The sequence below is a fragment of the Acyrthosiphon pisum genome, chromosome X, assembly GCF_005508785.2.
Source record: "Acyrthosiphon pisum isolate AL4f chromosome X, pea_aphid_22Mar2018_4r6ur, whole genome shotgun sequence".
In the NCBI taxonomy this organism is placed as follows: Eukaryota; Metazoa; Arthropoda; class Insecta; order Hemiptera; family Aphididae; genus Acyrthosiphon; species Acyrthosiphon pisum.
Window position 1 is genome coordinate 34,244,438 of NC_042493.1, and position 6,002 is coordinate 34,250,439.

The window sequence follows — 6,002 nt, forward strand, 5'->3', positions numbered from 1 at the left end:
ATTTTGAAAGTATCAAAATCCAATTTTTATTATTGTCCTTAAGACCTTAAAACGTAGTGGCCTAGTGAATACCTAATATTTATAATAGTGCATCCTATAATAATCATACATCAGTAAAAATAAAGAAGAGAAAAAGTGAACACGTCTACAATGTTTTGAACGATTGTAATATTTTAAACATGTCTCCTGTAGTTATTACTAAATTGTAATACTGTTGGTATTTGTGGTGGGTATACTTACAACTTTTGGCGTCTTATATAGCCATTCACATATTTTGACACAATGATAGTATTATAAACGACTGCAGGAATAAGCGTAAGTTGAGGGCTCTCTGTTTTGAAATCATCGCCCTCATATAAGTCATAATGCAATTGAAGACCTGAGGGCAACAACAAGACACCTCCATATTTTGGCCAAAATCAATTTTTGATTGCACATTATCAAGAAAGAAAACTGCGTCGTTTAGTGCAACAACCAGGCAAATCCGACTGTTAAATACAATGATATGATATAAATGGAGATGTCTGGTTTTTATTTTAGTGCAACAACAAGACATCTCCGGAGATTTAAAATGATTCCTGAAAAATTGTATGAATTGGAGAAGTCTTGTTGCTGCCCTCAGGTCTTTAATTTTATAAATGTGTGCCATGCACCTATGTAGGTCACTGGTCAGTAATAGCTCTTATATTTTACATTAATAAAATAATATGTAGGTAGATACGGTACATATTATAGTTATTATTTTGTTTGTAGTACATATATTATGATTATTAAACGATGTTTAAGAGGAGGGGGAGTTGCTCATTGTGTGATTCATGATTATACACAACTAATCGAAAAAAACTAGGAGGGCTTCAGTACTTTCTTTATTGAAATTGCGTCCCGGCTGCAAGTATACTGCAACAGCAGCATCCCGCGGGGTTCAAACAGGTGTTTGTTTGGCGCCCACGATAGGGTTCGAAGAACACTATAATATACGTTATTATAATATTATATAGGTAGATGTCTGATGTGCATGTATAGGAAACCAACCATCCCTTACGGTTCGAACACTTTCGCACGGCCGGAAACTGCGAGGGTTCATCGTTTGCGTCTAATATAATGGATATTACCTTCAGACGGATGTACAAGTACCTACCTATATAGCACGGTAATATGGTACCTATAGCGGCTACGGGTAGGTATATGTCCAATATGGTACTGGCACATGTGCAGCCACAGACAACCCGAACTCATATTGTACTAATATTATTTATATTCACGAGCAACCGTATATACCTACGTGTATACCCATTACCAGTGTTCCACTTCCGCGGCCTTGGATATATATTTTGACGACGAGTACCGCACTGTGAGATAGGCAGCTGTCGTGTGTGTCTGGCGATAAACCCATACAAATATATATATAAATATATTATATAATATATAGATTTGAATCCGTTCAGAAACATGGATGTTTTTTATGATTGTTGGTGACAGGAGTTAGTGAGAGGAACTGGAAAGCGGATGTAAATTCCTCCTTATATTGTTTTTAAAATAAAGGGACACCGGGGCTTGAGATCGAATTTAAATATTATTAATAAAAGAGGAATCGGTTACTAAACATTGGTACTAATTTGGTTGCGAGAGTGCATTTCCCTTTAATTGGGGTGCTGGTGTAACGTTACCGCAACACCCCCAAGAGAAAAATGAATTTTCCGCAATGGAAATCAAGTTACGAATTTCGAATTTGTGGTTACTAACTAATGATAAAATTAACTTTAGAAAATTCTGACATAGTGATGCTAGGGTAACGTAGCTTAATAAAAGTCGTTAAAAATATTATAATGAGATGAAAATATATAATAATAATAATAATATTGTTCATGGGTGGTAGGAAGTAGAAACAGGGTTTGCAAACTTTATAATAACGTTAAAGGCTCTGTCAAACAGAAAGCGTTATTTCCAAGTGGCGTGATTTTGTAATTTGTTACAACATCGCGTTATTCACGCGCGTGAAAGCACTACGCCGACGAGCCATTTACCGCTTTAACGCGTTCTGTTTGACAGAGCCTTTATGATTATAACGTTATATTTGACAAAACACGATTGAAATTTATAAACGTAATTATAACGGAAAGCGATAGTCAAAAATAATTAATACCGCAAAACAAAACATAACGATTAACAAAATATATTTTAATATTCCCTGGGTAAGAATAATAACTACCGAATACATAGTTAGGTAGGTACCTAATAAGTACTAGAGATATGAGGTTGATTGTAGATTACCTAAAAAAGTATCAACATTTACCTAAAAAGTGTTCCTACACAAAATTTATTACATAAACGTTTAAGTCTTAAGTTAAATTTATAGTAAAAAAATATATAAATTATTACATTATATTAATTATTTAAATCTGTATTTGTATGATAATTAATGTAATTATAACAAAAATCCAACAGGCAACAACAATAATAAAAAAAATATTTTATTTGACAAACTTTAAAATCTAAAATTCGAGAAAAATGTCCCAAATTGTATAAAACCGCCTTATAATATGAGAAAATGACCTAAAAATCTAAAAAAAAAATACAAAATCAAATTAGTATATTCGGAATCAAGGGAGCATGAAACAAATTTATAGTTAAGATAGCATTTTAAAGGAACAAAGGATAAAAATTGCAAATTTAAAGTCATCGACATCCTATCTCTAGTATAACTTATATTAAACGTTTACATATAAAAATCACAAAACAATAAATTATGGAGGGCATTTAACGCTAATGAAAATTATCGGTTATCGAACATTTTTTTATATTGGTTACCAATCATAAGTGGACAGCGGTATCCAATAATAATATACTAATATATTTATTCAATCATCGTTTATAAACATTTAAAAATCTTAATCATTTTTTGTTTAATAATTAGCGATAATGATAATATATGTATACTGCAATTGCAGACTTGAGTAACGTCATATTGTTCAATAGTCTGGTGTAAATACTCGAATACTAATGAAAAATAGAACCTACTACGAATACTATACAAATTTTAGATGAAAAATACTACCTAGGTAGGTATATAATATTTTGAATAAAATATTTAAAATACTGTAAAAAAATGTTTATTCTAAATATCAAAACAATGGTATGTAAGTACACTATTTTCATTGGAAAAATTTGAAATTCTAGCCAATATAAAAATATATATTGCTATTATTGCATTGGGATAAATAACTGTGATAATGTATGATTTACAACATAACGATAATTATTAAAATAAAAAATGTAATATGAATAAATATTATTCAAAATACTTTCAAAAGTACTATTTTTCACATACTAGTCTAATTGAAAATGTTATAAGTTTAAGTATAAGTTTTTAAAACCATTATGCTTTAAATTAAATATACCCATCACAAGAGAATCATATATAAATTGCAGATTACCCAATTAGGAATCGCGTCTTGTGACTTGAGGAGAAGATATTATGTTTTTATATGACTTATTAAATGGTCTTATTTATTCTCCGGAATTATTATCTCACATTGGTTTTAATACATATTATACAAACTCACATATTAAGAAAATCTAATTTTTTTTTCATGTTTCTCTTTGCAAAAATAATTATACTTCCACCTCGTTTTTCCCCAGAGCTCTATCTTTGGCTAACTGTATAATGGATCATGTTAATTTTTTTTCTATGTCACGTTATGTTTTCAGACAGAAGGTTTATTTGGCCTTAAATTTAAATTTACTTGATTAATTTATTATTATTTTTTTTTTTTTTTTGTACCTTACTATTATTGTTAATTAACGATTTTTACTGTACTATAATATAATTATTCTTTATTTAGTTGTTTACTATTACCATTGGTACTACTATTTTTTACTTATTCTTTGTATCCAAAATCTATTATCAGATAAGCTGAGCTGTACTTATAACTATTAAAATTGCTTAAGGGTTTAATACCTGTTTATTATACATAAAAAAAAATTACTTACTCAGAAATGTCAGAATACCTATACCTACTATAAAACGTAAATATTTTGGGAAATAGTAGGTATTCTAAAAGATAAAAGTACCTACCTACTTTAATCGGAATACTATACCTAAGTTTGTAAGTTATTATGTAATATATAAAGGAAAACCAAAGTCTAATTAATAATAATAATACAATCTGCAGAGTCGTCACTCGTCTGTCGACATACTGTAACATTCTATTACTACCTGCTATATAATAGGTATGTGGCGATTTACGATGATCGCCTGAAGCGGAAATAGCTTTATACAATATTTTGAGATAAAAACTTAATGATAATAATATATAATATTATAGTGAAATAGACAAATTTCAGCGTGACTGCCGACTGCGGCCAAGTAGACAACAACCGACCACGACTAGTCCACAAGTGCCGCATAGATAAAAAAAACTTAGTGTGGCACGCCCACCTTAATTCTTCTACGGATGCTGTCCCTAGCCCGCGGTCACAGTACAAAGAAAAAATATTAATAAACTGCTTAATCATACCTAATGGCTATAAGAAATAATAATAATATACGACATTATTTTAGCGTTTAGATATACATCATATAATATTATATTATAAAATCGGCACAGTACGTACCTACTTACAGCATTATTGTATATTATTGTGTTCGGTTTGTTGGTTTTCGAATAAAATATGCACTCGAAATCTGAATAATGTTAATAATAATAATTATAATTATTATTATTATTTCCTCATTTCCTGTCGTCAAACTCGAACATATTTTATGCACTTGTACATATTATTATAATATACACCGTAGACTAAAATTGAAAAGAATTAAAAATCACTGTCATCAGCACTGTTCCTATATATTATATATTATGTTCCTATACACAACCGTTGTAAATATTATTACTCGCCTACGCTTTAAAGGAAACTCAACTCACTATATTTTACAGTCAGTACATGAAGTAGGAATCTACCTATACGGATATACCTATATGTTGTATATAAAATAAGTACGGCAATAAGGAACTTTAAAATGATATAGTCATTGCTTCTATAGTACATATATATTATATATTATGTACATTACTAAGTTTAGAAGCTAATATGTCTACGTATATAGTGTATTTCACTCAAATTGTAACACTAAATATTTTTTTTCAGTGACCTCGGATTGTAATAGGGTTTTCAGTGGGAAATGGGGAATACTGAAATACAAAATGTTCGACAATTTTCAATTATTTAGCCCCATCAATGTGTGCATGAGCATTACAACTTGTATTTTTTTAAGCAGCAATAGGTATTTTCAACACTAGATTCAAATAGGCCAATATTTTTAACCGACTTTTATAAATAAACTTTTCTTCTATCTCTGAATCGGCTGATTTTCTTCTTAAATAAATAAATACTGCAACAACTAGTTAGATGACTTTTTCAGAAAAACTTTATAATAATAATAAAAGAAAGAATATATTATAAATTATAGAGAAATCAGAACTATATAATATAGAAAGTACATCTATGGACTATGGCTATATAAATATTATATTGCATATAAAACGTATATGGCGATAACGGATAAAGAACTTACAGTCATTGCTAGATACATAGTAGGTACCTACATTATACCTACTATGTTTAGGAGATATGTCTACGTAAAATACTTAAGCGTACGCCAATTAATTATATCCTAATCAATAAGAAATTTAAATATTCCGGTACGAAATTTTTTTTTTCATTCCTCTTCTATTTTTCTTTTCCAATTTATTATGGCACTAAGTATATTACATAATGTAGTAATAATACAACATTTTATTGCATATTATTAATTATTATTTTTGAGAAAGGGTGTTCGTGATTTTGAATATTGATTTTAAGTTGTTCTATAATCTATATGGTTGAATCTATATGCATGCAAGTTGCATGTACCTATTCTTGGATAGAAATTTGTTTCATGCTGTCTAGATTCAAATATCAAACTATATTATTTTGCATATATTTGTATATGTTTTCCGAAA